This window comes from Armigeres subalbatus, chromosome 2 (genome assembly GCF_024139115.2).
Source record: "Armigeres subalbatus isolate Guangzhou_Male chromosome 2, GZ_Asu_2, whole genome shotgun sequence".
Classification (NCBI taxonomy): domain Eukaryota; kingdom Metazoa; phylum Arthropoda; class Insecta; order Diptera; family Culicidae; genus Armigeres; species Armigeres subalbatus.
In genome coordinates this window covers 274011166-274038604 of record NC_085140.1, presented here as the reverse complement: position 1 = coordinate 274038604, position 27439 = coordinate 274011166, and the positions used below count along the sequence as shown (strand labels likewise).

Below are 27439 nucleotides of genomic sequence, written 5' to 3'. Positions count from 1 at the left end.
AGCCATCCGGAAATGCTCCCTGACGAACCAAAATCGAGCACGACGCCACGCAAAACCGTTTTCAACGTTAAACGCAGAGCAGTTGAAATAACCTAAACCCAAATCCCTACCCCGTCCATTCTGTATTAAGTAATGTTTAACCTTGAGTCGCCACGAGTATTATGGTCTATGTTCCCTCCGAACTAACTGTTAAGATAAGATGATATACCATGTAAAAAATATCATACTTGAGAATTGTGGCTTCATAAAGTGTCACACACGACTGAGCCTACCAAATAAATGAACTGGTTAAAAAAAGATTGTAATAAATTATGCACGCCATTATGCATTTTTGTCCAAGGTACCCCCTTGGTGTGTGGCAAGTACAAAGGATTCAATATGCCCAGGGTGTCGAGAATGTTCCCAGCCCGAAAACATTCTAGACCGGACCGAGAATCGAAATCGCCATCTCCGGATTGGCAATCCTACGCCTTTACTCGCAAGGCTACTGGAGACCCCTCCGTGAACAAAACTACACACATCAATACACAGTGTATATACACATACATACAGACATTCTTCTTCTTCTTCTTCTTCTTCTAATTGGCATTACAACCCCACACTGGGACAGAGCCGCCTCGCTGCTTAGTGTTCATTAAACACTTCCAGCAGATTTCTAAGCCAGGTTACCATTTTTGCATTCGTATATCATGTGGCTAGCACGATAATACTTTTATGCCCAGGGAAGTCGAAACAATTTCCAATCCAAAAATTGCCTAGACCAGCAGTGGGAATCGAACCCAGCCATCCTCAGCATGGTATTGCTTTGTAGCCGCACGTCTTACCTCACGGCTAAGGAGGGCCCCTAATACATACAGACATACATTATCTAAATTGATCGATTAATATTCAGCAGTCGGCTTTCCATGCCTTTGAACCCCTTGATGTCTCGCCAAAATACTCCGATTTGAATCGGAATGTGTCCAACATTTCGTTGTTAGATCAATATAATAAAATTTTCAGTTTTAGCAATTCTGCTGCATTTAAAAAATATTCCAAAATTATTCAATAACTGTTTCGCTTGTATTTTGAATATCTAAAAACCATTTTCTTCGAATGTCCAAAAATTTCAAAAATAAAATGAACAAAAAATATTTTCCTTGAATTTAAGTTTTTGGTAGGCACAGCCCCAACATCCCCTAAAATAGGCTAAATGTTATTTTAAAACATTCTATCCCCTCTATATAGGATCCAGATAGGATAATCTAGTAAAAAAGTGTAGAAATTAGTTTTGGCCAAATTTCGTCTTTTTCCGACCATTGTGACTGGTTTAAGCTGTACTACTCGGGCTGACTTACCAGCATCGTCAAAACTTTATCAGCATGTATCGTGTAGAACTGTTCCCGTGGAAGCATCTTATAATCGAATTTCACTCGAGGTTCCTCATCTATAACCTTGCATAACGATCTTCCGCACAAAAGTCGTATAGCTTGAGGGCCCTTGTTTTGTCATCGCAGTTTGTTATTCACTTCTTTTTATCCTCTTCTGCTTCCTGAAAGTCCGTAGTTCATTTCTGTCTTGTTCGGACGACTTTATTCTTCGATGTTCTCAGTTTTTTCCACATCTTCAACAACAGAACCATTTTTACGGGAAAAGCTTGAAACTTTATGTTCAAATTTCTTCTTGTAACGCAACATAATTTCATGACAATACTTCCAAATCGCATTACAAACTGCTCCGATGATTATAATATGTATTATATTTTCGCCATTTGACTAAGTGATTATTGGAAATAATGCACAATTTGTGCACGGTCTGTTTGTGCTTTTCAGGGAAAATGCTTCGCATTTTTGATTTTTCTATTTGCTTTTTGTCACTTATGCCCATGTATGAAAGGGGGTACCAACTCCGCTAAGTGAGTTCATCAGTTTTGTTCAGTCTACCCATTAGAAATTATTCATCAAGTTCGATTCTATAAAAAATGCTCCCATTACTGAGTTGCGCATAAGCAGCTTCCACACGCAACCACAGGGTACCCGTAGCTACGAAATACAAAAAAGAAAACAACCACAGCATGTACTGAGCACAGTCGAGCAAGCAAAAATTACCATTAATTTACACTTCACCACGTTGTTCTTCAACAAACGGTCGACAACGCCACGTGGGATGAAAGCATCCAAACACCGACAGAACACCCCGGCACCCGAGATTCAAGATGACAGTTGAATAATCATGAAGGTGATTTGAGTGGAAGAGCGGAAATAATAGCAACATAGAAGCAGTAAGGGGATAATGGATAGATGGGGTCGATTAACTTCATCTTTGTTGCAAATAATTTAATTAAAGCGACACCAAACATTTGTATAAACATACCACTCAGCGCAAATTCGAATTTAACTTTGAAACTGTTGAATCAAGCCACAACCCTTGTGATCCTAATTTTCTGACTCCCTGTAAAAAAATAATACTATGTCCTAAGATCCGTTTTTAAAGTTGAATAAATAACCACACCGTGCCGTCATGAACCGCCAAAACGTGACACTGTCGGAAATCGTAACTGCAAACACACACATCATTTCTACATGTACTTAAAAACAAAACGACTTAAAACAAAACAGACCTATTAAATATAATTAAAAAATAAAAACCTAAAACAAAATAAAGCCTACTCTCATTCCTGGTTTCGCGCGCGCTTCCTCGCCAGGTCGCCAAGTGCAAGGCGGAAAGAGCGCTCAATCATCCGCACCCACACAAAAATACACATTTACATATTAGGTACCCACACTTTCACGTCGCATCATCATCATCATCAAGCAGCAGCGGCAGCAACCAACCAACGGCAGCGTCGACAACAGAACCAATAATACCAATAATAAGAATACGAATAACAGCTCTCTAATTCAACGGCTCGGCAATGCATTTGCACTGTTTGATGCGTTGGATGCGCTTCCGCCGCAGTTGGGGCACCAGCGAGGACACCGCAGCGTCACCGTGATCCAGGTGAACTTTTGGGCTTGCAGAAGGCGCACGAGCGAAACGCCGGCCCGGTCAGGTCTTCGTCTTCAAAGTCCAGATCGACCTCCGCGCGCGCCCCCGTGATGGCCGTGGCCACCGCCATGCCCGTTGCGCCCGCCGCTACCGCCGACGCCACCGTGACGCCTACGTCTCGGCGACTTTGGAATGTAGAACGAATTGCACTGCCCGTAGCAAAATCGATTGATGATCGTCCGGCTGAGGCATCCCTCCTCCCGGATTCGCTGCACCAAGGGTTCCGTCTTGCACCAGTCCTTCTTCAGGTACTCCTTCCGCGTCACCACCAGGGCATTCTTGCTCGATTTGAGCAACTTGTCTCCCCGGTACGCCTGCAGGTCGGCCAAAATATCTGCGTTGGGGGCGGATCCCGTTGGATGGTACTGAAAGCCGCTTTCGTTGGTAAATGATGTTACCGTCGAACCGCCACCGCCGCCTCCACTGGACTGCCGCCGCCCGTTGAAGTCGAAATCGATCGCCACCTCGGGCGTCTGATACGTGAGATCGCCGGTGCTGTCCTCGGTTGCATCGTCGTCTATCAGCTCGTTCTGCTGCACCATCGTGTAGCGTTTGTCGTCCCGCGACGTGGAATTCATTCGCCGCTCAGCCATGATCCGCTCCACGTGTCGGGTGTTGATGATGTCCAGAATCGAATCGGACAGTTGTATCCGGTGGCCGGACGAGTGGATCAGCAGGAATGAGAACAATAACAGCACCTTCATCGTCAGATTCATCTGCAAACGAGACCGGAAAGAAAAGAGAAAGTGGTGTTATATTACAGTGTTTTGGTTTCTGCGGATCAGTCACTGCGTTTACAAGGATGTTGTATTTATTGAGTGTGTCAAGTACAAATGCAAGGAAAACAAAAGCTATGCCGAATGTAATCAAACAGAGTTTGATCCATGATGAATGAAAATAATCGTCATTTTATTCGATGCAAAGATTGTCCGTACTAATCCTGCCACCCTACGAAGATCGCTGGCAGCCGCTTGGAATAGAAATTGTGAATACAAGACGGAATAACGCGAGGGTTGTCATTATGGCACAAAAATCTTATTAGGCGACGTGGTCCCTCGAAAATCCTAGGCTTTTTAAATCCATATGACTAAAATAAAAACTTCCCTTAATAAATAAAAAATTCCCATGAAAAATAGTAATTTGCCAATATAGGGTAGGAGCAATAAAAAATATAAAATGTCGTTAAACAATGCCAAATCTTCGAGAATCTAAAGAGAATTTTACAAAAACCTATGTTATATAAGCAATTTTAGACGTAAAAATTATGAAAGAAGTAAACTAAATTTCCATAAATAGGGGTTGTGCGCTAGTAATGGAGTACAATAGTTTACATTTTTTTTGCATAAAACCCTTATTTTTATTTAAGGCCGATACAAATATTAAATTTATTTTATGTCCGATAGCTCTTGAAATGTACGAGGGGGGGGGGGGGGGGGGGTGAAAAAAAAAAAAAACAAGTAAACAAAAAAAGAGTCCCAAATGCAATTATTCCATGAAAAATTTGATATTTTAAAGGAAAATGATAGCAATGAATGTTTAGAGAAAGCAATTAATATGAATACTTGTAACATATTTACCCATTAGTGAATTTAGCACAGTCTTTATATAACTAAAAAAAATATTGGAACTTATTCCTGTAGAAATTTTTGTTTAATATTTTTGTTGAATAAATAACATTTTCTAGATTTTTGAAGAACTGCTAGAACAGATAGCTTTTGCTTAAGTCAAGTATGAAACTCAAACTGGTTTAACTGGTGAAATTACAGATGTGTTGTCTGAACATGGCTGTTTTATGGAGTTCTTGCATACATTCGGAATTGCAGACTTCCCGGACTATAAGGAATACATAGGTTCCTTAAATTATTGGACAAAATAGGGACAAAACCCTAGAGAGGGGACAATGCTAGCTAGCTTTGACTGACTACACATATCTATAGTTGCTACTCCGTGATTGACCAGAATCAGTGAAATTACACAAAGAATCAACTGAATGATAGTCTGGGGTTGTTCAGGCATTCTCAGTGTGCAAATTTCAGTGGCTCAAATATTCAAATGATCAATAACGGCGCCGGCCACGTCTTTGTAGTCAGTTACGAAGAGGGAAGGAATATTAGTAGGTGGTTTTTGCTATTAGAAGAACGTGTTTACCTCTGCGTCTGCACAAAATTATTAGCCGTCATATTAGCCGTCATTTTTTAACACAATTTTAAACGCGTATCAATTGATTTACTTTTCGACCGCACAAAGCCCAACTCAACCAGAGCGTTTCAAGTGTCGATAAACCGAGCATGAACATTCCTTACCATTACTATGTAAAAATAGCTAATAAAAGTTACACAATACATTAGCTATACGGCACTGGGATTGGTTTCCTTCTCAGCACCCATGTACATGTGGCATTCATTAAGTGGGGTTCAATTCTCACACACTCACTCTTGTGTTCTGAGCACCTTTAGGGGTACATAGAGCTAACATATATATTTTCTGGTTTGTTGATTTTGATCGGTGATGATATCGATCATCACCGATAAAATCAACAAACCAGAAAATATAAAGTTTTACGGTGACCGAAACCGCACCAAACATAGAGCTAACGTTGAAGATCTTCATGCTTGACTTGAGTCCAAGTCTGATTCCTATCAACTTCGTTTATTTCACTGTGAGGGTTTCGTCACCAGGAGATCCTATGTCTGCCTCTGCTGCGATGTCCTGCCGGATTCCAGTCCAGCGCTTGCTTACAGATTTCGTCTTCGCTCTAACGTTATGTGTGTCCGATCTAAGTTCATTCACACTGTGGAGTTGCTGTCGATATCGGATTTCAATGGCATCGTCGATGGGGCTCAGCATTCGGGATCTAGTTGTGAGGCCACCAGGCCCAAGCTGTAAAACGTAGACGATTGCTCTATGATGGTGGGCTGCTTCAGCGGTCCATGATTCCATCGATTACGATGGGCAACAGCAACAGAGATATAATTCAATCATACTTGCCTCATACTAGCGATTCCACTATGCAAGATACTAGATTTGGTCTAGATCTCCCTTGCTTCTACCGACGCCCCACAGTTTTTCGTGATTCAGACAATCGAAGGCTTTTCCGAGGTCAATCAGTAGTACGTTTCAGCTGATCAGTTTCTATTGCATCCACGGATTTGTCCTTGCTCCAGGCGTCGTGAAATATCGTAGATGAAGCGATTATCATCGGTTGTTGCGGCTTTCTCCCATCGTCGGCCGGGGAATCTACCCGCGTTCGCTTCTCCTGTATGTGGGTATACTCCGTTAGGGGTATGCACGTTAGGCTATACGGACATTCGGCATAATGGGCGTTAGGCATAAAATGTCCCAAAGAACAGCCCACGACATAAAGAAGGCAGAATTATGCCTAAGATCCATTATGCCCAACGTACCGTCAACTGGGGGGAAGATGATCATTTTTAAGACAAAACATGCAATGACAATGTGTGTTTACATTTTAAATCGAAACAAATATTTTCAAAACATGTACTGCTAAACGTTGCAATAATCAACAACTTTAGTTTTCTGAAATGCGTTCGCATTTATTAAAATAAATTAAATTATCACACATTTTTTGAGTAATCTGGTTTGGGGTGAAGTTGATCAAGACAGCTCTACTAAAATCATTATGACCTAGTAGTCAAAATACACTAGGTTATTTGTATGAATGTTGAATTCACTACGTAAAGAAGTCTACGAAGTCAATATTTGAAACGAAAATAGCGTCATTTATGACTATCTCTCTCTTTCTTCCACAAAATACATTTTCATGATTATAATCGAATAACTCGGATTTCTACCTAGCGGTAACATTACTTGAACGGAGAATATTGTTGACTACCGTTTCATAAAAAACTTTGACACTTTTGACCAGGCATTGCAATTTATCCCATCATTCGATCTTCTGAGCAAAGATACTGATGATATGCTGGGATATCGATCTTAGTTATCTATCTGCTCAGTAAACAAAGTGCAATGTTCGCCATGGAGAAAAGTTTTTTCACTTCTCTTGTTGTAGCAACGCCCTCGCAACGTGAACAAACCCCGAACCGCGCTGGCTATCAGGATCATCATCAAATGCTCAAATGATAATATCTTTCCAGAGTGCTCTTTGATTAGGGATAATATCTTTGCACAAGCAAAGATGATATCCTGTGCTCAGATGATATTGCAATGCCTGCTTTTGACTGATACATCAAATGATCATCTTCACCTCAATGATCATCTTCCCCCAGTTGACGGTACTTAGCATTTGACTTACTTCGCTAAAGCCGCTTTTAGTTGGCAGGACTAGTATTTGGCTCGTCTGGAAATGGATCAGTTAAAAATGGAGACGGAGGCTTCTTGAGTCCGTTGACCGTTATAAACGCAGCTCTGACTTCGCATTTGACTATCATCTTCTAATTTACGAAACCCGAAAACGCATTGCTCGGATTCATCCGATCGTCGATCGGCTGCCGGTGGAGGTGTTCAGGGCTGACCCTATGCTGTCTGTGTGAATGTTGTAACAACTATTATGCAATATTTTGCCCCGTTCTGCTTCATTCTGGAGATTAACAATTCGGAAGTGTCCCTTTATTTGCTATTCATTGACTACGGAAGGGATTTCTGTTGTCAGAATCATGGAAATCTGTGTGGCTCCCAGGGGTGCCAGGTATTTTCAGATAGAGTCGAAGCTTTGTCTGACCCCATTCGGAAGTCGCTGATGTGATGTAATGATGCATTTTATCTACGCTGTTACTTCTCAGCGTAATCGATAAGATCTTGGTAGGTGCGATTGACCGTGTACCATACCTTGAGCTTTGGCAGTTAATTGTTGTGTAACATCTATACGACTCTGATTTGGCTAATGATCTCGAAACGATATATTAGTACTGCGACGCTGTTTTATGTGGAGTTTGCTTAACGAGCTAACCGTATGTTGATTTGCGGCGGGTCACCAGGACACATCAGCAGGACCAGGTGGTTGAATGTCAACGGAAGCAGCCCCTCAAACTTTACTATAGCCGGACGATCGCAGGATTTCAATTTCTTGACAGTCTAATATCATCAGATGGCGAAATGAGGGTCGACATGGAAGTACGAGCTAGAAAGGCTGGGGATATCTTCGCGAGATTCCGAAATATTTGGAGACCAAACCGGATTGATCTAAACACCAAAATTCAAATGTACTAATTTATCGAGAAACGTGTAATACACGACAAAGATAACGCAGATGATGTCTAAAATTTTTAATTTGGACGGCCTTACAGCTGGACATCGTGTGCCGAGCATCAAAAGCCATCAAATACCGATAACAATTGATGCTCGAAAGCATGGAAGGAAATGGGTTGGCCACATATTGCAAGGGAGCTTAGACGGATTCTGTTAGCAAGAGTCCCCTTAATATTCGTTTCCTGATAAAATATAGAATGCTCGTATTTTCATTTTAAATACTCTTGGTGATGAATTTGTGGTCTATAAATAATATATTTCGCACCAAGATATAAACACTGATGTACAATGTTCAAAACAAAAAAAATAAAAACCAAACAAAAAAAAAATTTTTTTTTCGCCCCCTCAATATTTTTGGAAAGTTGAAGGGGGGGAGGGGTGACATAAAATAATTTTAATATTTGTATCGGCCATTTTGACTTTTAAGTGCAAAATAAGGTGATCAAATTTTATAAAATGTACTTAAAAATAGAAAAACATTGATTACTTTTCCGAGAGTATATGAAAAACATCCATTAGAATGGCTGTGTTTCGTGTTTGACAACCCTTCACTTAATAGTAGTTAGTAAAAAAAGTGGAAAAATGATAAAAGTGTCCAGTACCAAAGCATAAACAACCCGCTCGCTTACCGCAAGGATTAGGCGATTAAGGATTCAAAATGCCCAAAGAAACATCTAAAAAGTAAACTAGGCTTATCTTTATATTGAATTTAGGAGTATGAGTATTGTAAATTGCAGGTAAATAGATAAATTTAATAAATTTAGTGAACTTAGTGCAATCTTTGGGTATATGAGTATGGAAGTCATACCCACTGCCATTATGTGGACTCAGTGCTAAGTGCCCCTTATTCCCGTAACACGGTAGATCACTTTGACGTAGTGTGATGCGGTGTAGGATCTACCAAACAGAGCCCCAGCTTAATTCATTTTTCTAGATAGGGCAATAAGGTTTTTATTTCTTTATCATCGAGACTTTCAGCTTAAGACTGGCTCGTCTCATAGCAATAAGTTGTGTTAATTAAGGATTCATCGTATTTAGTCCCCTGCTGTTGGAGTCTCAGAAATACAACATAATAAATGTTACCTTGCAGCCAGTTGAAAGACTCGAATTCCTCTTGTTTGAGGCTAAACTGTATGCACAGGAGACAACTTTTCAAGCAATTAGTTAAAAAACCTCGGTACCCGGTCCTAGGGTGAACTGGAAAAATCGAGTTAGGGGTTTAAATACGTACCAACTTTCTTGAACTGGTGAACAATGGTAGTGAGAGGAACACACGGAAGTTCTTATTACTGAACTAATTCTAAATCCCGGGTTTTCATTGTTTTACTGGTGATATTCTAGAAGCAAGACAATGATGTGGCTAGGGCTTCGATGCATGGCCAAAAACAGTATTACTGTTCTGTTTTCTCAAGAAAGGATTGATTTCCTATTGATGAGGGGCGCGCCTTCAATGGGATTGCTCTCTGTGGAAAGGTCTAAATAGCGGGACCTTCACTTGTCATAAGACGAGTTTGTACAATCCCATTGTATCTTCTTCTTCTTATTGGCATTACATCCCCACACCGGGACAGAGCCACCTCGCAGCTTAGTGTTCATTAAGCACTTCCAAAGTTATTAACTCCGAGGTTTCTAAGCCAGGTTACCATTTTTGCGTCCGTATATCATGAGGCTAACACGATGATACTTTTATGCCCAGGGAAATCGAGACAATTTCCAATCCGAAAATTGCCTAGACCGGCACCGGGAATCGAACCCAGCCACCCTCAGCATGGTCTTGCTTTGTAGCCGCGCGTCTTACCGCACGGCTAAGGAGGGCCCAAATTGTATCTTGACAGATACGTATTTCGACCTCAACAGTAAGGCCGTCTTCAGTGTCTCGTACTTGACTCGAGACTCGGACTCAAGTACGAGACACTGAAGACGGCCTTACTGTTGAGGCCGAAATACGTATCTGTCAAAATACAATTAAGTGGTGGAATTCAAGGGGATTGTACAAACTCGTCTTATAACAAGTGAAGACATTCCACTAAAAAGCTCAAAATAATTTTCTTAACAAAGCGGGACCTTGTCATAGTGCTCTTGAGAAAACAACACAACAACTGTATCGAAATCGATACTGCATTGCTTCTCAATAGCACTGGAGTAATTCGACATGCACTTAAACACTACGGATACGGGTAACGCTACAATAGATCTAATAACTGGTCGCAGTGGCACACCCGCAGTGACACATTGGGGACAGCAGGGACTATGTCCAAGGGCTTGACGATTCCTCCCCAGGCCATCTGCGAGGTGTGGGGCTTGCCTAGGATGTGGTGGGGTTTGACAGTGGGCCCTGTTAAATTCCTATAAAAAGCTGCATGTATCCGAGAGTAGGCCCCACCAAAGCGACCGTGTGCCGCTCAAAGCGCACAAGCCCAAGTCCTGGTGTTAGGTGGGACGCTAAACAGCCCTGACACGACGGGCCTCCGACAGGAGGTTTGCGCAGGCCCAATAATCCGCCTTTAAAAACAACCATTACGAACGACATAAAAGATAATACGACTTGATACAATCGGCAACGACCCTGGCGACGAATAAAGGATCACGATTGGAAGCTTGGAACATGGAACTGCAAGTCGCTAGGCTTCGCAGGTTGCGACAGGATAATCTACGATTAATTACATCCCCGCAACTTCGACGTCGTAACGCTGCAGGAAATCTGCTGGACAGGACAGAAAGTGTGGAAAAACGGGCACGAGCGGCTACCTTCTACCAAAGCTGTGGCACCAGCAACGAGCTGGGAACCGGCTTCATAGTGCTGGGAAAGATGCGCCAACGCGTGATTGGGTGGCAGCCAATCAACGCAAGGATGTGCAAGCTGAGGATAAAAGGCCGTTTCTTCAACTATAGCATCATCAACGTGCACTGCCCACACGAAGGGAGACTCGACGACGAGAAAGAAGCGTTCTACGCACAGCTGGAACAGACATACGATGGATGCCCACTGCGGAACGTCAAAATCGTATCGGTGACATGAACGCACAGGTAGGAAGGGAGGAAATGTATAGACCGGTCATCGGACCGGGTAGTCTGCACACCGTATCGAATAACAATGGCCAACGATGCATAAACTTCGCAGCCTCCCGCGGAATGGTAGTCCGAAGCACCAACTTTACCCGCAATAATATCCACAAGGCCACATGGAGATCACCAAACCAAGAAACGGAAAACCAAATCGACCACGTTCTAATCGACGGTAAATTCTTTTCCGACATCACGAGCTTCCGCACTTACCGCAGTGCGAATATTGAATCCGACTACTACCTCGTTGCAGTATGTCTGAGCTTAAAACCAGGGTTGTAAATATTCGGCAGCACTGGATGAAGGTGATGTTTTTTATATTTTTTTATGTTCTTCCTGCTTTGAAATCAACCTCACATTCCCGGAGATGCATAAAAGTAAACAACAGAACTCACATCACAAACTGCGCTGCGAAGATGAAATTTACCACAGCAAAATGTACACATTCACCCAGCAAATTGAAAAAATTCACCACGCGTTTAAATGGGCCACTCACAGTCATACGGTAAGGCGCGAACTGAGCAGCCAGTCAGAGCGACTTGTGAGTGGCTGAATGCGAAATTGAATAAGGTTTTACATCAAATAAACTTAACCTCAAAAACTCAATGGAATGAACTCAATTTGACATTAATCGGTGGTAGGTTCATGAGGTTCACGCTATCTCCCGCAGCAAGCGGATGAACCTTTGTTTATATACAAACCACCGATACCTGTCAAATATGGAAGAAATTCGCCAGGACGCAGCCATGGCTACATACGTGTGACGTCCCACTGTGAAACCATATGGTCGTTGTTGGAAATGATTTTTCAACTGCACCCAGTCGCACTCACCACGGCGGCGTTGAAGGCGACTGCAGATTATACTGAGATCCACACCCAGCTAAAAACACTTAAGAGCTTCATCAAAACTACTTATGATTTGGCGCCACAAAGATTATATGTGAAATCCATAAGTATAAAGTATGACTTAGAAGGCGAAATATATTTTCAGCTACTTACAACATCCATAACCAGACTTATGAAAATTATGAGGATAAACTATTGATATTGTAAGAGAGGTTAATAATTAAACATAGTCATATTTATGAATTTAATAATGAAAATAACATAAATATTGAAGGTAATTGCAATGAAAATTGAAATCATGAATGCATGTCGTCATTTTCCTAAAGAAGGAAAAATTTATATATACTTTTTAAAAATGATTTAAACGTCAACCTAAATTCAAGTTTCCATGCTAACTTCAAGAAGTAGTCAAAAATATTTAGCACTGGATGTTTTAAAAACGCTATTTTCTAAAGAAACCTGAAAAAAAAAAATAAAAAAAAAGTAATCCCCCTTTTTTGCCAAAGATGAATATCGAATCCCAAAGATACATCATTTGTTATTTATAGACAACTTTTTTGAGAATTTTGCTGGATCATTATCCTGAAAACAAAAAGAAATCAAAATTATTTAATTCGATCAAAAAGAGAATGGTTTTAAAACGGAAAAAAGGGAATGATTTTAAAACGTCTTAGCCATCCGATGTTGAAATTAATTTATGATCAAATGCCATTCACTTATCCATCATCGTCATAATGAACTAAATATTTTTCCTCAATATTAACTCTAATGCTAATCATAAGTCATAGTTATGGAATTCAAAAGCTGTTTTAATGAACAGCATAAGTCTGTAATGGAACCGAAAAAATGCTCGTTCATAAGTTATAACTTATGAAAATCTTAAGTTTTTTTGCCTGCGTGCATGTTTTTCACTGCATTGACTGTGAAATATTTCTACCCTGCTCAAAACTCTCGACGGTGTACAACACGCATCGAAGTCAGACGCCGCGGCGGCGCCGCGGCTTAACATTGGGCGGCTTCAAGACGGTAGACTAGCCCAAGAATACGCGCAGTAGCTAAAAGTGGCACTCCCAACGGAAGAGCAGCTAGGCGCAGCGTCTCTTGAAGATGGCTGGAGAGACATTTGATCCGCCTTTGGTAGCACCGCAACTGAGGCATTCCACGGGGCATGTCAGTCGATCCTGAGCGACCATTTCGAAAATATTTGAAACTCTGCACAGTTTTTCAATTTCATCTAAATCGTCATTTTTCGATATCAAATCTTCATATTGAGTCACGACTAACTTTTCAAAAGGGTGTATGTGAAAATGGTTCAAAAATATTTAAAAAGCTGCACAGCAAAAACGGAATGTTCGATTGTTATGATTTTTTCAGCAAAGTTAGACAACAAAATGGTGATTCTTAAGAAAATGTGCACAGTAAAAAAAATTTTTTTTTGCCTTTAAAAATATCATTTTTGTCACAAAAACTCAAATATCTCAAAACCCTATCTTTTTTCGAACGTGATTTTTTTTAGGGAAAACGGTCCATTATATTAGCTATCTACCATAAAAATTTGGTGATGGTAAACTAATAAACAAAAAAGTTATGACATTTCAAACATTTCACAATTTTCACATTTAGTAAAAAAAATTTTTTTTTCTGTGTAAGTTATTTCGAGAATTGCAGTTTGATGCAGATTTTATTGTTAAGGGACGTGATTTAAACAAGTTGTTTTCATGATATTTTGATTTAATTATTCATAGCATCTATAAGAAACTTAGACACGATCCAGTGTTGTGATCAAAAGTATTGATAGTGTCATAATTTTCATTGCACGTGACTGGCGAAAAATTCTTTTTTGCAATTCCTGATCATAATACCTGGTTTACAGTTGTCATTTGAGTGATAAAACGGCCTACTTTTCCATACCAACAGAATGGGTGCTTTAATGACCATTAGGGTTGCATAATATTCATTATAACACTCATTTGGGTGCTATAATGAAAAACCAACATCAGAACAGTAGTTACATGACTACATTTTGCTGAATTAGCTCGGGTATGTGTTCAAATATACAGGATTCTGTTTTTACACGATTTTTTTTCGCTCGTATTTTTGATCCTGTGACTTTAATTCACTACCAAAATCTTTGCAACATGTTTAAAAAATCCTTGCATTTAGAATGAGTGCAAAATTGATAAAATGTAAATCGTATAAAACAAAATCCAGTGTAGTGTATTCTCTACGTCGCGTAATAAATGTAATAGTTTGATATTTAGACATGACATTAAAAATTTCCACAGGCAAGTACATATATCGCTTCACGGTTTATCGAACTATGCAATGTGGCACGGCAACATAGAATCTGATTGTTCTCTGCAGCAACATAATTTATTGGCAAGAATGATCATGTGGAGTAAATTCTGGATGAAATTATACAAGTACAAGTATAATTTTGGTACAGAATTGTCATAATAAAGTCCATTTTTCGTCATTGCAAAAAATAGCGTGTGCAACTCGTTGCAAAACTCGATTTTTTCAGCACTCGTAGTATTTACCCAACTCGGCAAGCCTCGTTGGATAAACGTACAACTCGTGCTGAAAAAATCATCTTTTTGCAACTTGTTGCACAAACTACTATTAATAGTGTTGAAACCTGTTGATAATAACGTTGATAGAAACATATCAGAAATGTTATTTTTAAGACAAAAGCTGCAAAATCAAAGATTTATATACACGTGTACGTCTATAGTTTACCTGCAAAAAATATACCTCTTAGAGAATAGACTTTATGATCGGGAGGAAACGGGTATCTTCAACAACAACAAATGCATGATAGGTACATACCATGACAATGCTCACGAAAAAGCAAAAAATTACTACTACTAAGGTTGTTAAAGATCTTATAGTAATTTTTTCTTCAGTCAAGCAAATGACACCAAACTAGTCAGTAAAAACTTAAAAGTGATTTTGTTTATTGAAATATTACGAACAACATGAGTAGCCGCTTTCTCAACTGTTGTAGGCCGTTTGATGGAAAAAAGTGTTCAAAAGAGTTACGAAATCTCACCGAAAGCACCATAGATAAACTGAAAGCGACTGGTTATGCTCCAATGTCCACATTGAATACAAATTTACGCATTTGCACGTCCTGCCGTCTAAACGTTGACAAAAGAGCAATCTGTATATCATCGGTTGAGCAGAGCGCAGGAAGTTCGAAAACGACAGCAACTGAGGAATTACCAGAAGTATTAAGTGCTGAGAGCCTTGCCACCGTACCATCAGCGAAATCTGTTTCAACAAATCAATCGGAAGATGAGTGTATCCAAAAGGTCAACATCGAACGCTTTAACGAGGGCATAGCTGGGATAAAAGTGACCTGATTAAATGGAGTAAGATGGACTACGTTTATTACCCGGAGAAAAATACCGTGAAATAAACGAAGCTGTACGAAGAAACCTCTTCAAATTAGGACCTGATGATGTGGAAAATACAGACTACGATGAGGTAATTATAAATATGAAGGAAAGGTTCTCGAATGCAGCCACGACAAGGAAAGAAAAATTATTGATTTTGTCGATGCTGCCAAGTTCGTGGTCTATTCAGGATGCCATTGATGAGTTCAAAACCAATAGAAATACAGTAAAAGAGGCAAAACAATTGAAGAATAACTGTCTTTCAACCAAAAATACTAGGTCTAGTACTGCATTAACAGATGAGACAAAAGAAATAGTAGTTCAATATTTTGAAGATGATAAGTAAGTCGAGCTATGCCTGGTCAAAAGATTATGTATCAGTAAAAAGATGGAAAGCGTCAAGCAATCCAAAAACGATTAATGATGACGATTTTGAAAGAAGCGTACACACGCTTCAAGGAAATTCACGATAATATTAAAATGGGTTTTTCCTCATTTGCAAGCCTTCGGCCAAGGCAATGTAAGCTTCTTTCCAATTCAGGAACACATAATGTGTGTGTGCACAACCCATGAGAATATTAATCTTATTTTACATAGTTTGAAAAGAATCAATTTAACAAAGGATATTAAAATGTTAACTGGTAGTCTTTGTGTGAAAATACAACATCAAATTGCTATCTACGATCTTGTTCGGATTGTCCAGATTCTTCATCATTGGAAAATACTTTATTCGCTGAGTTTGAAGAAAAATATATTGATCAGTTATCATTTGAGCAATGGGTGACCACGGATAGGTGTGACATAGAAACTATTGTAAAACCTGTAGATGAGTTTGTGTCATATTTTGCTTGAAATTAGAAAGTTTAATCCCTCACGATTTCATTAAAACAGAACAATCCAACTTTTTCAAAAATACGAAAAATACATTACAAAATGGTGAATTTTTAGTCATTTGTGATTTTTCTGAAAATTACAGCTTTGTATTGCAAGATGAAGTGCAGTCCCATCACTGGAACGTACAACAAGCTACAATTCATCCATTCGTTATTTATTTTAATGGAAGTACGCAAATTGAACACTTAAGTTTTATTATAATTTCCGAAGATTTAAGACACGATTCAGTATCCGTAAACTTGTTCATTGAAAAAATGATTAACTTTTACGCGTTGATAAGCATAAAGAAGTCAAAAAGATATATTTCATGTCTGATGGAGCAGCGTCGCAGTACAAAAATCGTAAGAATTTTTCGAGCCTATGTCAATTTAAATCAATGTACGGAATTGATGCAGAATGGCATTTTTTGCTACATCACATGGCAAAGGTCCTTGTGATGCTATTGGAGGAACAATAAAGCGCATGGCCACAAGAGCAAGTTTAGCCAAAGAACGTGAGCATCCAATTAAAACTGCGAAAGAACTTTTTGATTGGGCAAATCGTAGAAAAGAAAAAGATTTAACCAAATTATCATTTTGTTTTACTACTACTGAAGAGTACGAAATAAAGGCTTCAGAGCTCAGCGAGCAATTTAATAACGCGAAAACGATCCAAGGAACCCAAAAATTTCACTGTTTCATTCCATTGTCGGAAAATAAAATTAAAGCAAACTATACTCAAACTGTGCTGATAATAATTCAAAAGTGTTCGATATTTTAAAAAAATTGAATTAAAATAAATAAAAATAAGTATTAATAAACTGTTTTCATGATATCATAACCCATGCCAAAATTCAAACCCAAAACTCTTAGAGTTTCTATAACAACATTGTGTAACTGCCACATTTAATTTAATACTTAGGATAATATTAATTCATTTTTATTTATTTATACATATAATATTTATACATATAATATACATAATATCGATGAATACATAAATATGGAATATCATACAAACAACTTGTTTAACTCACGCAAGGCCCTTAACAATAAAATCAGCATCAAACTGCGATTCTTGAAAAAAAAATACACGGAAATTTTTTTGTTTACTATATGTGAAAATTGTGAAATGTTTGAAATGTCATAACTTTTTGTTTATTAGTTTACCATCACCAAATTTTTATGGTAGATAGCTAATATAATGGACCGTTTTCCCTAAAAAATTACGTTCGAAAAAGATAGGGTTTTGAGATATTTGAGTTTTGTGACAAAAATGATATTTTTAAAGGCAAAAAATTTTTTTTGTATTGTGCACATTTTCTTAAGAATCACCATGTAGTTGTCTAACTTTGCTGAAAAATCATAACAATCGAACATTCCGTTTTTGCTGTGCAGCTTTTTAAATATTTTTGAACCATTTTCACATACACCCTTTTGAAAAGTTAGTCGTGACTCAATATGAAGATTTGATATCGAAAAATGACGATTTAGATGAAATTGAAAAACTGTGCAAAGTTTCAACTCAATAGAAAATCATGAATTAAAAATTTTCTTAAATTTTGATGCTGTTGCTTGGAATCGCTCAACTGCTCTGCCGTTATCTGGAAAAGTGACATAACAGCCTGTAAAATGGCATGCATGTTTTCCATTTTTCTGTTAAAGAGCTCGATGAGTAGTACTCGTTAACACCATTTTTTTCAGATTACGGCAGTGCTGCACTTGGCACGGTACTCCCGGATAAGAGAAACGACTGGTATGACGGCGAATGTGAGCAATTGCTGCAACACCGCACGAGGGCGAACGAGGCACGATATAAACGGGCGCGACAAAACTCGATTTTCCGTAGGAAAAAGCGCCAGCAGGAAGATCGAGACCGTGAAGAGACGGAACAACTGTACCGCGCTAATAACACACGGAAGTTCTATGAGAAGTTAAACCGTTCACGTTAGGTCCACGTGCCACAGTCTGATATGTGTAAGGACATAAACGGGAACCTTCTTACGAACGAGCGTGAGGTGATCCAAAGGTGGCGGCAGCACTACGAAGAACACCTGAACGGCGATGTGGCAGACGAAGATGGCGGTATGGTGATGGACCTGGGAGAACGCGCGCAGGACATAATTTTACCGGCTCCGGATCTCCAGGAAATCCAGGAGGAGATTGGCCGGCTGAAGAACAACAAAGCCTCTGGAGTTGACCAACTACCAGAAGAGCTATTTGAATGCGGCGGTGAGGCACTGGCTAGAGCGCTGCACTGGGTCATTACCAAGATTTGGGAGGAGGGAAGTTTTGCCGCAGGAGTGGATGGAAGGTGTCGTGTGTCCCATCTACAACAAGGGCGATAAGCTGGATTGTAGCTACAACCGCGCAATCACATTGCTGAACGCCGCCTACAAGGTCCTCTCCCAAATTTTATGCCGTCGACTAGCACCAATTGCAAGGGAGTTTGTGGGGGAGTATCAGGCGGGTTTTGTGGGCGAACGCTCCACGACGGACCAGGTGTTCGCCATTCGCCAAATACTGCAGAAATGCCGCGAATACAATGTGCCCACACATCATCTATTCATCTACTTCAAAGTCGCATATGATACAATCGATCGGGACCAGCTATGGCAGCTAATGCACGAACACGGATTTCCGGATAAACTGACACGGTTGATCAAAGCGACTATGGATCGGGTGATGTGCGTAGTTCGAGTTTCAGGGGCATTCTCGAGTCCCTCCCGAAACCCGAACATCGTTTTGGAAGGGGTAATACGAAGAGCAGGGATTAACACGAGTGGTACAATTTTCAATAAGTGCATCCAGCTATTTGGCTTCGCCGACGACATAGATATTATGGCACGTAACTTTGAGAAGATGGAGGAAGCCTACATCAGACTGAAGAGGGAAGCCAAGCGGATCGGACTAGTCATTAACACGTCGAAGACGAAGTACATGATAGGAAGAGGTTCAAGAGACGACAATGTGAGCAAGCCACCGCAAGTTTGCATCGGTGGTGACGACATCGAGGTGGTAGAAGAATTTGTGTACTTGGGCTCACTGGTGACTGCCGAAAATGACACCAGCAGAGAAATTCGGAGACGCATAGTAGCTGAAAATCGTACATACTTTGGACTCCGCAAGCCGCTCCGATCGAATAGAGTTCGCCGCCGTACCAAACTGACAATCTACAAAACGCTCATTAGACCGGTAGTCCTCTACGGACACGAGACCTGGACGATGCTCGTGGAGGACCAACGCGCACTTGGAGTTTTCGAAAGGAAAGTGCTGCGTACCATCTATGGCGGATGGTACGTGGAGGAGGCGAATGAACCACGAGTTGCACCAGCTGTTGGGAGAACAGCAACGATCCGACGGGCACAAGAAGGCGAGGTGCGCAGCGGGCAAGGTGGAAGATGACTTGCGGACCCTCCGTAGACTGCGTGGATGGCGACGTGTAGCCATGGACCGAGCCGAATTGAGAAGACTCTTATATACCGCACAGGCTACTTCGGCCTTACTCTGAATAAATGAATGGCAAGCACTTGTCAGGTGACCAATTGTCTTGTCTTGGCTTGTCTTACCACATGCACAGCCAATATTGAAAAGCATCCTGGAAATGTCGGTTGTATTTCCGATAATTTTCTTGTCAGCATTAATATTTGCAACATATCATACTACGCACAAATATTAAAACGCCCACCGTGGAGGCTTGAAATTGGGAGATAATCTTGGAGATAATTAATAATCTCCGGCAACCAGGTTATTCCGTAATGAAAAACATGATCAATGAAGTACCAAAGCCGTACCAACTGTTTCATATTCAGGGGGCTTATTGTAAGATTGTTAGGCGTTCAATTTTTAATAAACCTAAATTGCTTGAAGAATTCTATATAACAGTGTTCTAAAACCAAAGTGTGGTTCATGTCGCCAAAATTATTAAATAAAAAAACTAAATGTCATGACATTCTGTCATTTATTTATGTAAATAAAGATGAGTTGAGTTATAAAAATATCTCGCAAAGCTTGGATTATGTCGGTATTTTTCCTTCAGCTGCTAGTGACAGGGTGGAAGTAGGTTAGTAGCACAATTATCTCCGATAGTGGACCCTCCAGCCATTTTTGCATTATAACAGTACAATGTAAACATTTTGTTATGAAATTCCATCTGGAGAACCTACCTTACAGTGCTATGATTTGCTATGCCATTGGAAATGCCATGGAAAGTAAAATTATATGATTTTTTACAACTCTATAAACAATAAACACGAGAGTGACCATTATAGGAATATTTCCGAGGTCCATAATAGGGAAGAAGAAGGTCCCGAAACGGAACATGAGAATCAAATGAAGTGTCGACTATACGGAAGCAATTTCCAATTATGGACCCCCAGCGGGTCTACTATAGGGCGAATTCAGTCAGACTTTAAAATATTAATTTCAACGAATAACATAGTGTATTTGAGTGTGTTATGTACGCATCGTGAGGGGGAGATGCAGAACTTGTTATTAGATTTCAAGCAGGATTATTATGTTGAAAATTTCTACTCCTTTTGACAGGAAGAGCCAAATTCCGCTACTTGAGGGTCCACTATTAGGGATTTTACCCTAATTACAGTCAAGTGTAATATAAGTTCCTTCATTCCAATTTATGCCTCGCTACCTCAATATCATACCAAATCGCATTATAGCCTATTCAGATTACATCATTTATTAAAATAATTATCGAGTTAAATATTAGAAAGAAAATTGAATGTTTGGGGTGCACTCATCAAGTTACTCTTTATCATTATATTTAATATCATAAATAGCATAATCTGAATAGGCTATAGATCAACTTAAGTAGGGGAAATTGCCAAATGTTGAACGGCTAATTTGTTCGGCCCTTCCTAATCCTTTTCAATGGCAATGGCCTAAATTTTATCCTGGCTTTCCGAGTGCACAAGGAAATGACTAGTAACGACAGAGCACTTGATTCGGCATCAGGGAAAAATTGGATCTTTGAAATATGGTTTTTATTCGTGTTAGGAATCAGATTCGCTCACGTCCTAAATAGGTGATGAGATCAGTCGTATTTTGCTACGTCTTTGCAGAAATATCTCTGGAATGCGATTTTTCATCCATCATCATCCATCCATGTATACACGGGGTTAAACCATTTCAACACAGTGTAATCCTTCAAACGCAAACGACCAGCAAGCTGCTGCTTCATCATGCGTGCGAGCACACCAGCAATGCAGTGTTGACTCTTTTGTCTTGTAATCTATACCCGTCCAAATGTTGGCGCTCACCTGACTGAAAACTTCTGCTGATGCTGCGCCGGAGATAAAACCGGCGCGGATTTGCATGTCCCCCTCGCGAACAGTTCTCTTAATACATATATTTGTACAAATACTCATATTTCCATTGTTTGGCGTGCTTGGGCTGTAATTAAAATTCCATACGTGATAATTGAGATAAATTGCGATAATGTGGAGTAGGTATCTATAGGTTTGCTGTCGCGGCTGTCAACTGGAGTCAGTGTGCCCTCACATACCGCATACCAACGTTGGGTTCGCAAATGTGTCGTTAAAATTTATTTGAAATCGTTACGACTTTGACGAGAGGATCAGATATGCAATCGAGACAGGGGACAACCCCTTGAAGAATGTTTGTTTCACTGTCATAAATTGACTTGTTGGGTTAGGTGACAACAGGTTAATGAGGAATTTGAAATGCCCAACGGCGGAATAAGGTTGGAGGTCTGCGAAAAAAATGTCGGAGTTCGGTACAGTTACGCTGATCTTGATCAATTAAAAAACATTACCATTTACAACAATTGCAGTCTATCCACCAAATCCAACCAATTATTTTCATAATGCAAACAATATTTCATCAAATAAAAAGATAATTTCATTGAAAACACAACTAGTGAATGAAATAATCACGTCATCACTTCCATAACCAGTTAGTGTGGGGTCTCTCATCTTCAAACAAATGCCCACTCAGCGCAAATGTGTCTCCTCCCTCGATCGGTGCCGGCCTCTACGCCATAGGCAATGCGATGTGCAATGCGATGGTGGTGGTCATTACAGCCCACCTATGCCTATTTGCCCGATTCCGACAGTGACGACGCTTTGATCGGATGATTTCCCTCCCATCCACGGCACGACTGTAATGAGCAAAAGGAGGTTTATTACTACCGACGGGATTGGAGCTTATTTGCTTAAATTACTGAAAAAAAATAAACCGCACATCGAAAGGACGTCAGACCCCACGACACGTATTCACGCGCCGTATCAACCCACCTAAGCCAACGGCGGCTGCGCCACGGAATTACGAATTCGTGATCAAGTACCGTAATTCCATATTCTAATGACCTCTGAATAAATGAATGGCAAAAGCACTTGTCAGGTGACCAGTATCTTGTCTTGTCTCTTACCACATGCACAGCCAATATTGAAAAGCATCCTGAAATGTCGGTTGTATTTCCGATAATTTTCTCGTCAGTATTATATTTGCACTATCTATCTACGCAAATATTAAAACGCCACCGTGGAGGCTTGAAATTGGGAGATAATCTTGGAGATAATTAATAATCTCCGGCACCAGGTTATTCCGTAATGCATGATCAATGAAGTACCAAAGCCGTAAACTGTTTCATATTCAGGGGTTTATTGTATGTAGGCGTTCAATCGATCCGACGGGAACAAGAAGGCGAGGTGCACAGAGGGCAAGGTGGATGGATCAGGTGGAGGAGGCTTTGCGGACCCTCTGCAGACTGCGTGGTTGGCGAACGGCAGCCATGGACCGAGCTGAATGGAGAAGACTTTTATGTATTGCACAAGCCACTCCGGCCTTAATCTGGTAATAAAAGAGCTTCCATCGTGAAATCACGATATATAGTCTCGGATTAATCCGTTGGTCGAGATTTGTTGTAATTCCTCTGAGTATTGTCATAATTCCTGTGGGATAATCGAAATTATTTTGGAAATTTTTGAAGAATTTGAGCTTTAAGAATTATCGGAAATTCTCCGAGGATTGTCGGAATCCATCCGGGAATTGTCAGTATTGTTGCAAATTCTTAGGGAATGGTTGGAATTCCTCCGGGAATTATCGAACTCCTCCGGAAAATGTTGGAAATTCAATCGAGCGTCAAAAATCCGGAATTGTCGGAATCCTTTTGGTATTGCCGAAATTTTTTTTAGAAAATTGTTGGAATTGCTCCAGGAATTGTCATAATTTCTCTGGAAATTGTCGGAATTCCTCTGAGTATTGTCAGGGGATTATCGGAGTTCCTCTGAGATGTGTAGGAATTCCTCCGCGAAATGTCGGAATTCCTCCAAGAAGTGTCGAAAATGCTTTGTGTATTGTTGGAATTTATCCAGAAACTGTCGGTATTCTTCCGGTAATTGTCGGAAATCCTCCATGAATTGTTTGAATTCCTTTGAAAATTGTAGAAATTCTTTTGAAAATTGTTAGAATTTTTCTTGGACGTGTCAAAATTGGACATGTGAAAATTATCGGAATTCCTCGGAGAATTGCCGAAAATCCTGTGGAAATCTTCCGGGAATTATCGACAATCCTCCTGGAATTGTCGGAATTATTTCGGGAATTGTCTGAGTTCCTTAGACAATTGTTAGAAATTCTTAGGTGGTTGTCGGAATTTCTCCGAGAAACATTTGAATTCCAATGGAAAAAGCGGGAATTCTTCCGGGGAGGGTTTGAATCCAAAGGAGAATGAGAAAATAACTCACTTATCGAGTCTGTACACACTTTAGATAGGTAGCATGTCGTGAGAGACGTTTTTCGGTAGCTGTTGAATTTTTTTTCGGAATTTGTCGGAAATCCTTTGAGAATTGTCGGTATTCCTTCGGACATTGCCGGAATACCTCCGGGAATTAACGAAATTCCTCTGGGAATTTCCGGAAATCCTCTGGGAAATCTCGAAAATGCTTCGAGAATTGTCGACATTACTCTCGAAATCTCGGAATTCCGTCAAAAATTCTTGAATATTCGCCATTCTTGGGATTTCGTTGCAGAATCTTGGAATTCCTTCGAGAATTTCGCATTTCCTCGTGGAATTTCGAACTTCTTCCGGGAATTTCAAAATTTTATCTAGAAATTCTCAGACTCGGATCTACTCTTCAAATTCTGGGACTTACTCCTGAAGATCTGCCGGAAATTTTGAACTCGTTTAGAACATTCGACATCCTGATATAATTTTAGATTTATTTTAGAATTCACGCTGAAGAAACACAGGTGATCTGTCTAAATAATATTATTGTTGAAAAAAAATCTATCTAGGTATTTCGTTTTGAAATCATTAAATTTCCAACGTAATCCCATGATTGATTTTTTACTAGAATTTCAAGACCTAATAAAACTGTCGCACATACGCGAGAAATCGTAACTACAAAACATTGGTCCACCAAACGCACCCCACCCATCAGAGTGTGACTTTGGGGGGATTGTTCGCCACCCAATCAATCGGATTGGTTCGGTGTGGTAGTCGGCGGTCGCTCTGTTCCAGTCCCATGTATGAGTGTGCTGGCTGTGCAACTCTTGCGCGTGCACCGACAGAGAACTCCCCAATGGGGAGCGATGTATTCGTTTGTTGATGATGTTATTACTGCTGTGCATATTTTTCTTTTTCTAGTTGTTTGTTTTTTCTTCTTCTATGTATATATTTACGAGCACATATTGTCGAATATATGCGAAAAATATCTTTATCTGGAACATTTCGATGGTTGTCCACGGCTGTCAGTCAATCTTTCGTCGAAATCACCCCCAAACAGTGGATGGGTTCAAAGTTTGAAATACTATACATGCTAAATTGTAGAAAACTTCGAAAAGTACTTACCCTAAATGATCTGCCGTTTTCAAGCACCACTCTTCCATTGAGAGTTCTCGATTGTATTCCTGATTGAGTTAATCCACTAACATGCCAGATCGAAAATAGTAGGGAAGATAGGAAGGCAGGTATTCCGGTACAGAGGAGACGAGAACAGCTCCAAGTGATGGACCCAAACTACACTATCACATACACTTTTGCTATTATTATTCTATGGCTATGATGATGACGACACACGCTGATGATAATTGATGGGCCACTGACTGGCCAATTCACCACACACTGTTGCCTCTTCCGGGAGTGCGAGATTCACTCGGACGGTCGCGTCGCAGGATATCCGCTTCTTTCTTCGTCGGCTGCCCGAACAAGCAAATTAGCATTCACTGGGTGCCACTCTTCTGCTTATTCCGTCCAATTCATACTCTATCGGTAGCAATCCTAAGTGAGACTTCACAGAACGTAATCACTTATCAGAATGAAGACAAATTTCATTCCACCTATAGCATGGAAACTCTGCTCGATTCTTTCTTTCCCCTGCAAGCAAACAAGCAAGCAATTCACTCTCCCGTCAACGTTAACCGGATCGGTTGGTTGTTTATCACTTCTTGTCGTCACACGAACACTCCTGTACTCCGAACCCAAACCATCCGAATCTTTCCACGCTTCACTACTTCTTGGCGAAGACGATGAACGCCGACGTTGTCGAGCTCTGCTTTACACTAACTGCACTGTTGTTTGGCCATTCGACGGCTACTCCTTGGAGGGACCTGTGTCTTCCACACCGGCTTCAAACTTGTTCCCATCCACAACTCCTTAATCGCGACGAATCACATTAAAATATACGAGCGGAGAAATTAATACACTAATTTCGCAGAGGAAAAAGAGACGGAGAGAGAATTTATAAGGCGAACATCAAGCGACGACGGAATTGAAACCCAACCAAGGTTAAACCGGCGCTTCTCTGTACTACGGGACGGACGGAACACTGGCTGCCAGTGTTGCCCATGGGACTCTGTCTTCATGACTGTCTGCCTTTGCCTGGTTCGCATGCACGTCGGTCGGTCGGTCGGTTGGTGTTCCGTCCCGAACCGTCGATGGTTTTGATGAGGAATATTTTTACAGCACACCGCACGGGAGGGAGAGAGAAAGAGTTCTTCGCACAGTAGCTGCACGCTGGAGTAGATGGACCAAGTGGTCGGCCAAAATGAAACTATTTTCATGTTTAAATGAAAAAAATATCATTAAGAAAATTATTTTGAGCTTTTTAGTGGAATGTTTTCACTTGTCATAAGACGAGTTTGTACAATCCCCTTGAATTCCACCACTTAATTGCACCTTGACAGATACGTATTTCGACCTCAACAGTAAGGCCGTCTTCAGTGTCTCGTACTTGTCAGTGTACGAGTCAAGTACGAGACACTGAAGACGGCCTTACTGTTGAGGTCGAAATACGTATCTGTCAAGATACAATTAAGTGGTGGAATTCAAGGGGATTGTACAAACTCGTCTTATGACAAGGGAAAAATTAACATTTAATGTTAACATATTAACATTAAACAACATTTTCATACAATAACATTGGAAATAGGTACCTACTAACATTGATCGAATGAAAACCGACGGAGATGAGAACCTGATCACTCGTAATTGATACTCCGCTATGGGTCACAACATGTGTTGCTCGACACTGCAACATAGGAGAGATCACCGACTTATTGACATCCTCATAAGTACCACAGAGTTGGAAATTGAGGAAGATACTTGTTGGATCAGCCAAAAGCTAGCAATATGATCATGGTAAATCTTATTTCGTAACACACTACGTAAAGGTATCTACCCGGTACAATTGGAACAGGTAGTGAGTTACAAGTTGTTACACAAAATTATGTTTATAATTTAAACAACGATGTTGAAGCAAGTTCTACAGCATTGTGGTAATAATGTTTAATATGAGCTCGAAGTTATCCGCAAAACTTCAGCTTGTATAAAATGACAGGATAGTTTAAATCAGTGATCCCCAAAGTGCGGCCCGCGGGCCTCATGCGGCCCTTTAAGCATTTTCCTGCGGCCCGCAAAGGATTTCTAAGAATACACTACATGTGGCCAATTGATAATAAGCATTATACGACAGGAAAAGCTTTTTATCATTCCCGATACTTCGTTGTACACGGGAATCTGTCAAGTTCTCA

At 40.3% G+C, this 27439-nt stretch overlaps 1 long non-coding RNA gene and 1 pseudogene across 3 annotated transcripts in view; both read right to left on the bottom strand.

Annotated features, from left to right (window-relative positions):
- The window catches only part of LOC134216367 (uncharacterized), a 101561-nt gene that overhangs the window by 47616 nt on the left and 26506 nt on the right, over positions 1 to 27439 (bottom strand). For 2 of the 3 annotated variants that reach the window (XR_009980634.1, XR_009980636.1), the window contains exon 2: positions 25260 to 26112. This is a non-coding gene — a long non-coding RNA (uncharacterized LOC134216367). The remainder of the gene's footprint in view (positions 1 to 25259; positions 26113 to 27439) is intronic. The other variant, XR_009980635.1, reaches the window with a different exon arrangement.
- LOC134216366 (uncharacterized) lies at positions 2875 to 3743 on the bottom strand (annotated as a pseudogene).